This window comes from Balaenoptera musculus, chromosome 9 (assembly GCF_009873245.2).
Source record: "Balaenoptera musculus isolate JJ_BM4_2016_0621 chromosome 9, mBalMus1.pri.v3, whole genome shotgun sequence".
Taxonomy (NCBI): Eukaryota; Metazoa; Chordata; class Mammalia; order Artiodactyla; family Balaenopteridae; genus Balaenoptera; species Balaenoptera musculus.
Genome location: NC_045793.1, coordinates 74,112,553 through 74,121,367, shown reverse-complemented (window position 1 = coordinate 74,121,367; position 8,815 = coordinate 74,112,553). Strand labels below are relative to the sequence as shown.

Sequence of the window (8,815 nt, the reverse complement as noted above, 5' to 3'; positions counted from 1 at the left end):
AAATAAACCATGCTCCCAAGTTTATTGAGTCTTCAGTTTATTGATAGTGGTTACACAAGGACATGGACAGATTTTACTAACAGACAAAAGAATTTGATATGTATTATGTGAAAAAATCAGAATCAGGTCAACATTTTTAAATGTCCAAGAAAGAAAAATAAGTTGTCACTAAGATTCCACAGAATCTTTATCTTAGCTATGCTTATTTAATACAGAAAAAATGCAGAGCCATATGATTTTTACTCAGAGGGTCAAAAAATTTAGATCTGTTAGTTTCGCATAGGGAACAGGCAACGCACAGAACCAGTTGAAAGCAAACCTGAAAAGAAGAGAGGCCTATCCCCCCCTGGGTGGGCCTAGGAGGAGGAAAAAAGAAAGAAAATAATGTTTGCTGCCTTGTTGAGTTTAAGAAAATCTTAGACTCTCTTTAATTTTTAACAAAATTCAAAACTACTCAATCCTTTTCAAATAACACAATTTTAATGTTAAGCGCATATTGGGATTGACCTTTCTGTTGTAACAAAAATAAACATCTGGCAATCAGGGAACCTAACCTGAGAACTGATGTTGACCTGATCACCATCTTGGTAAGTGTTTTTAGATAAATCACGATTTCAAAGCCTCAGTTTCCATATTTATATAAGGAGACAATTGAATTTGATTGAGAGTTTTCAGATATGTACCATGGGAAACTGTAAGTTCTGTGGAGTGACTCCAGAGTCCCCCACTGCACTGAAAGTGGTGGCTAGCAAGTGAGGGTGGTGGGCTATTCTCCCCTTACGTTTCAACCAGATGAACTTTGCTTTTATTATTTACTTTCCAACTATATTTCTTTAAGTTTTGCACACTATTTCATTTGAAGAAATTGGTCCTCCGTGCATGAGAGAATTATGTTTGAAACCATTCAATTAAATTATTGCTAAGGTCCTTCATTTCTAAAGATGTGTTTTCTATGACAATTAATTTTAATATATATTATATACAGCACACATATACATATACCAACACACATTGTTATATATTTATATACTACCTTTCCCCAACCTAATCACAAAAAATACATATATAATAAAATTGAAAACCATTGACAATAAAAGCTAAGCCTCATATAATAATGACAAGGTATAGTGGGTTGGGTGAAGAGATTAATTATATTAAACAAACAAACAAACAAAAACCAGGGATATGGGAAGCTATTTTAAATGCACAAAAACCCAGTCTAACTTTCCCTAGTAGCCAAGGTAAAACCCAAAGCATGAGGGGATAGTAGTCTTTAAGAGAAAAGATTAAAATTTGAAGGAAGAAATGTTTCCTATCCCCCAAATCTGAGAATAGTTTGTCACACATGGCCTTATATGAAACATACTGGGCAAGTTCCCTGATTACAGTTTCACAAAAATATAGAGAAATTTCATATATGGTCACACCTCATCTTTACCAGGAGTAAAAACCAAGGAAGTAGTGCTAAGCCATCACTCTGTAAAGACTATTTTGATAACAGGCTGGAATAATATGCTTTACTTTTAAAGCTGCCTTCTGATTGGAATTGATCTAGGGATAAGCCTAGAAGAATTGTGTGCTGTGAATAGTTCATATGCCCTCTTCTAGGATTGGCATGGCTTTTGATAGAAACTACATGGTAGGCCATTTTAAATTCACATCGTGAGACCATATCCAAAAGGCAGACTTTCCTTAGTGTTTGTGAATACAGCAAAATGATGTTTTGTGGGGAAGTAAAGTTCCTGACATGATCTTACTTTCATAGGTGTCTGCTGGACCTCAGCCACAGGACCACACAGGTTGAGCTGGCTTTCAGCCAGCACCTGAGTAACTCAGGTGTGAGCTTCTAAGGTTATAGTAAAAGGAGTGAGGACTACTTAAGAGGCTCTTTATACCTCTGCCACGGGGCCAGATTAAAATGTTTCTCCTTGTGTTTATCTCTAAGGAAAACTGAAAAGAAAGAACTTGGAAGGGGGCCATCACTTGACTGTGCTGTTTTCTAAGTTTGGAGAAGAGAAGAAAAGCTGGGTTCCTTGCCTCTGTCACCACTGAGCTGTGTGTCAGAACCTGGCTTCCTTTTTATTTCTTTCCATCACCTAAAATTGTATCGTCTAAAATTCTATGATCTAAAATTATGTTATAAAAAAGAGATAGAACCCCTCAGAGCAGCATGGCTTCACAAGTTCCCTGGTTTTAAAATGGATCCCATTTCATTTGTGAACAGAGTCAGATGATGGTGACAGGAGATGAGATCTTGATGATCACATCATGAGGATCCCCTCATTTTGCAGACGGAGACATGAGGCTCTCAGCAAGCAAGGAGTCACTGCAGGTCATAGCACCAACTGGTCACAAACCCAGACCTGGCCTCCAGATCTTGCTCTTTCTGTTCTACCACTCCACAATATCCAAAAAATTATTACAATAGCCAATGTTTTCTTTAAATATATCTACTTGAAGGGGTGTGTGTGTGTATGTGTTTCTATATATATTTTGTGTGCAGGCGCATCCCTATTTGTGTAAAGATGGCAGATACAGAGATGGAGAACAGTGTTGGGTTTTTGATTTCTGTCTCCTGATGGTTTTACTTTGCCGTTCATGAGGGGAAAAGGGAATAGAAAGAAGTCAAACTTCCCCAAGAGTCTGAGTTTACCTTCTTAATGACATGTTTATTTTTCCACATCACATTTTGCAAAGAAGTGAGAAGTGACCCTCCACAACCTGGCCTGCTTTCCCTAGCTTTGGGCATTACAGTAATTCCCTTAGTTTAGCTGCATATTTTACAAGATATCTCATAAAACCTCAGAAGCTGATTTCTGAGAGCGCTTGCATCACTTACCAATGACTGTGATGGGATGCAACTTAGAAGATAAATGGCAAAAAAAGAAATTGAAGATATGGACTTCCCTGGTGGTCCGGTGGCTAAGACTCTGTGCTTCTAATGCAGGGGGCCCGGGTTCGATCCCTGGTCAGGGAACTAGTTCCTGCATGCCACAACTAAAAAAGATTCCCCGTGCAGCGACTAAAAAAGATCCCGCGTGCTTCAGCTAAGACCTGGCGCAGCCAAATAAATAAATAAATTTTTTTAAATAAATAAATATTTAAAAAAAAAGAAATTGAAGACAAAGTTGCATCTTATGACCATTACCTCAACATAACTGGTTTTTCACTTCTCCAAATTTCTTTCCAGTTTTTATCTGTAATATATACGTTTTTAATACTTGCAACCGTAATTCATATAAACTTTCAAGATCAGCTTTTTCACTTATACTATAAACAATTTCTCATGTTGTTAGAGACTCTGCAACTATTTTATTAAAAGAGGACATCGTGCTCTAAGTTGATAGCTTATAATGTATTCAATTATTCATCTGTTAAAGAATATTTGGGTTATTTTCAGTTTATTTTTCTATTATATATAATGCTGTGAAAGAGAGTTTTATAAACATAGCTGTCCATCTTCCTTTTGAATTATTTTCTTGGGGAAAGTACAAATTACTTAGAAGAACTATTAGAAGGATTATTGGTGTGTCTTCCCCAAAGACGGACTCTATTTTATGGGGCCTGAAATCTATATAACTTGGGGAAAGGGGATCTTTGAGAAAAAGAATACAGAATTACAAACATAAGTTGTTAGGGTCCCTCCCAGTGCCGTGAAGGGACTCATTACAGTGAGGGGCCATAAGCTCAACTTGTAACAGCTTAACATTATCAAAGTGGTTCCCTCAAATACTGTAATAATTTCAATTTCATCAGTAATATGTGAAATACTTCATCCCTGAAACTTCATGAGTACTGTGTTTTGTAATTTAATTACTTCAGTACTTTAATAACCTGGCTACATTTAACATGGATAATTTGCTTTAGTGTACATCGTTTTGCTTATTAGAAAGACCGTGTTTCATCATCTCTTGCTGTATAACAAACTACCCCAAAACTCAGTGGCTCAAAACATGCGTTTTGTTATATTTTACAATTTGGTAGCTGAGACATTTAGGTAGGATTGTCTGGGCAGTCTTTTCTACCCTTCATAGTATAGGTTGTGGCTCTAGGCTTGCAGGTGGGATGGTCTGGAGGGTTCACGATGGCTTCATATTCTCGTCTGATACTTTGCAGATATGAGTAGAAGTTGGGGCTCAGCTGGGACTGTTGACCAGAGCACCTATATGTAATCTCTCCGGCATCATGGCCTCAGGGCAGTCAGACCTCTGACATGGCAGCTGGTTTCACCCAGAGCAAGTTTTCAAAGAGAATTGGACAGAGCCTCCAAGACTTTTTATGATCTTGGAAATCTCACAACATTGCTTTTCCCACACTCTATTACTCAAGCAAATCACTAAGCCCTGTCTGGATTCAAGTGGAATCTCAGTGAGAGGATAGCAAATAATTGAATTGGAGATCATCTTTAATCTACCACAGGGTAATAAATTTTTATTGATTGTGTTCTTGTATAAATTACCTGCTTAATAACATCATATATTGGAATGTCAACAGAATTATGAAGGTTTAAGTAGAACATTAACATGGCTTTATGACAGTCAGGAAAGAGATATTTTGTAATTTGCTAAATCTATTAAATGTGCCTTTAATAAAGTTGAAAACTCAGAATTATTTCAATAGCCGGCTTAAATAAGGTCACTAGTTTACAGTTATATATTACATGTTTTATATATATTATATCCTTGTCTTCCACTTCTTTCTTTCTTATTTATTTATTTTATTCCTTTAGTAAGATGATAAAAATAAATGCCAGATTGTCATTAGCAAATTTAGGTACAGTCATGTTAAATAAATACTACAGAAAAATTGGCGTAGAATATAGGATAGAATATAGGCCTCCGTTTCTGTCCTTCTCTGCTCTTCTATGTATTGTAGGTTTCTGATACCCCACAGATTGCCTTTCCAGGTTTTTATTGCCAGCAAGATTCCAGTTAGGTCTTGCCAATGAGAGGTCCCGGCAAGAAACTGAGAAATGAAGGAGGGGGAAAGTGACTCACTTCCTGTTTTCAGCTTTTAGGCCTCCATCTGCAGCAACAAAAAGCTATGAAGTCCAAGCATCCTCTGGCCGTTTCAGTACCATAGTACAGAATTCTTCCTTGATTGCAGTACTCGCCTTTGGCTCACTCCTTGGCTATACCAGCACCAGGACGTGCAACAGAGACCCTTGGTAACCTTGGCTCCAGCTGAGTGGTACCTCCTCAGCAGTTCCAGCACCACTTACACAGGGCCCAGTTACATTTCCAGCCACCCACCTCTCTCCAGCACCTTATTTGTGGTCCAAGTACTGACACAGGGGTCCCTGCTTGATGTTTCCAAGATCTCTTGAGGCACCACACAAGTGCATTAGCAAGTGGACACCTGGCTTCCACCACCTCATCCTCCCTTTTGTTTCCTTGGCCCTGGGGATAGTAGCTTCTTCCTGCAGGTGTCAATATTTAGATTAGTTCACATTCCACGTTTTTGCTCTTTCCGACTTGTACTCCCCTCTGCTTGAAAGACCTCATATAGTTTCTATTTTCCTTACTGGACCCTGTGATACAGGAGGAGCTGTGTTACTGCTAGTCATTTGCAGGTATGGATAAAATATCTACTAAGGGAGAATGTTCAGATCAGTGCAGCTGGTGCGGTGAGCAAACCATTCATAAAATATTGGTGCTTTGTTTTCCAAGTTTTTAATACCCTCCCTTGTTTATGGGCTTTGTGTCACAGTACCAGTTGTATTTTGCAAGGAAATACTGTCTTTTCACAAAACAGAAAGCAAACATTATTGGGAGTAATACTCATTTTTGTCAGTGTCAAATTGAATTTTGCAACAGTAGAAGTCACAGGAATAGGTCCACTGATTGTTCTATCACTAACAGTTCACAGGCAGCCTCTCAAAAATGAAAGAGTGGGTTATTATTAGAAAAATGCTTGCATTGAAAATATTTCCATTTTTCTTAGTTTGATAAAAACTACAGATTTTGGCTTTGTTGCTGTTTCGAAGCTGTGAACTGCTCCAGATTTTTCATGTTTAGAATTATCTGTGCAGGCTGTGGGAATGGAAAAAGGCACTGCCAATTCCTTTTTGAAAAAAAGAATCAACAATGAGGAATGTTTATTTGTTATGCCTTGATTCTTATGTTCATTTGTCAGTTCTGAAAAATTTGTATTACGAAAAAAATTTTTGTATAATGTCAAGATCCAGTAACAATTTATTAGTTAATCTATGGCCTTAAATATTATACAAATATTAAATAATAATTAAAGTAGTAGAATCAAAATGTTTTGAATAAAGAAAGCTAAGTGGAAAACTGTTTACAATTAAACATTTAATTTGGCATGAATGTAATTATCTTTGATGTTCAGAAGACAAAAATGATATGGTATACATATATTTGAACAAATCAGGACTATAAAATAGTCCTGATTTATTTTTTACCACCTTAAGCCTGGTACTGTGGTTATCAAATGTCAAATTGGATAATTATCTTTCTATCTTTAGAGTACCACGTATTTATAGTTATTCCATATCACAGATGTTCTTCTTTTAGAATTAAGTTACTTTGGAATACAAAAGACTGGCCTCAGTCAAGCTAACAGTTTATTTATTAAAGCCACTTGGGGCTTACTTAGAATATCATTTCATGTGACTATTTTTGTGAGCTTGGAGAACGAATGCTTGAAATTGATAACCAGGCTAGGTCAAGAATAGCTATTCAGATCTTCACAGAATGAGGTCTTAGGATGGGTGTAAAGACTAAAAAGAATCCAGATGTTTACTAGCTGTCAAATGTACAAATCTGAAGATAATTTAGGAGACTGAAAATATTTGTGATTGTCTGGTCTACTCATTTACAATGAGGCACTTTAATCTTCACATGTAGCATAGATAGTGACAGATTAGAAGGTAGAAGTTTAGAAACTGGAGTCTCATATACTTTCCTGGATCTCTCTTTCTCTCTCTCTCCCTCTTTCTCTATTTCTATCTCTGTTTGTGTTTGTGTGTGTGTCTGAGTATTTGTCTCTGTCTCTTTCCCCCATCTCATGTTAGTAGGCAGCCTCTCTCACCTTGGCCTAGAACTAATAGATAGTGGAATTTATGCCATTTCTTGGTTAGTCTTCCCACAGCTTTCACACTGCGGTGGGCATTTCTTTCAAGAAAACTATTCATGTAAGCTACCTATATGCCAGATTTGCAAACCACCTAGAAAACCCTCACAGACTTCCACTGATTTGTTGCAAATAACTTTTGGTCTGTTAATCCAGCTCTTTACTTTCTCAGCTCTCAAGTGGAAATTCATTCATCCGTTTCATTTCACTGCATATTTTGCTGAATATCTACTATGTACTAGAAACTGATCTAGATTCTAAGGAGACAACAGTGAACAAAATAGGCAAAGAAATAAATCTTCATTCTATGGTGCTTATATTCTAGAGTAGGGAAAATAGGACATAACAAAATAAATTAGTCGTATATATTGCGTATTAGAGGTTATAGGCGGTATGGAGAAAAAGAAGGTAGACACAGGCAACAAGGAATGTGTGTTGAATTACTAATTTTAAATAGGGAGACCAGGGAAGGCATCATTTATGAGGTGATATTTTAGTAAATATCTAAAGATGCTGAGGAAGTCACCACAGTTATCTGGGGGGAAGAGCGTTTTAGGTAGAGAAAACAACAAGCATAAAGGCCGTGAGGAAGGAATGTACCTCGTGTGTTTGAAGAGCAACAAGTAAGGCCAGTGTGGGTGGACTCACGTGAGGAAGGAGAGGGTATAGAAGATGACCTCAGACAGGTTATGGGGTCAGGTGTTTTGGACTAGGGCCATATAGGTCATATGACTTTGGCTTTTACTTGGTTGAGAAAGGAAGCCATTGCAAGGTTTTGAACAGATGAATGATATGACCTGAGTGAAATGATCTGACTGTTTCAAGGAGGGGAGAGTGATAAGCTACATTGCACGATGTGGATGAATCAACTAAGATAAGGAATGAGAATTTACCATTGAATTTGGCAATGGGAGATCATAGGTGACCTTGACAAGAGCATTTCTGGTGGAGGGGGGAATGGGTGAAAATGATGGGAAGGCATGAGAGTTAGGAAAAAATAATTGTGGATAAGGAGACAAGGTATTTTTTTGTGTGTCTGTTTTTGCTGTAAAGGGAAGGGGGAAAATGTGGTGGAATCTAGAGGGTGAAGGAAGGTCAAGACAGGTTTGGTTGGCTTTTTTTTTTTTGAGGTGTCCAAAGTATCAGCATGTTTTTATGCTTATGGGAAACATGCAATAGAGGGGAATACACTTGTGATGCAGGAAAGATGGAAGAGAGTTTTTGATGCATTTCTCTGAGTAGGTGAGTAGGAATGGGACCTGCATACCTGCGGAGCGGCGGAGATTTGGCTGGCGACACCCACAGCTCATCCACAGTAACAGGAAAGAAACCCAAGTACAGGGGTCCAAATACAGGAAGTTCAAAAGATGTGTTGGTAGGAACAGGTGGAAGTTCTCTCTGATTGCTTTTTTTTTATCCTCAGTAAAATACGAAGCAACATTATCAGCTAAAAATGAAAACCGAGAAGGATGTTGGCGATTCAGCAAGAAAGGAGAGGGGCGTGTATGTGCCAGGGGCATTAAGTAAGATTGCCTGGCAACATTAAGAGCTAACCACCTGGGATTAGTTCGTATGCTTTTCTTCAGCTACAAGCAGCTTTCTGCATTATGATTAGTAGGTGGAGTATGGTATGGTCCCAAGGTATGGTTCCACTAGTTAGTGGAAGAAACTTGTAGAATATTTGGAGAGTTAAGGGGGCAGGCAAGAAGGCAGTTGTAATGAC

General features: G+C 37.8%; 1 non-coding gene across 1 annotated transcript; it reads left to right on the top strand.

Annotated features, from left to right (window-relative positions):
* Nucleotides 1–2,904: 2,904 nt before the first annotated feature.
* TRNAR-UCU lies at nucleotides 2,905–2,977 on the top strand. The gene has a single exon. It is a non-coding gene; the product is annotated as a tRNA-Arg (tRNA).
* The last annotated feature ends 5,838 nt before the right edge of the window (nucleotides 2,978–8,815 follow it).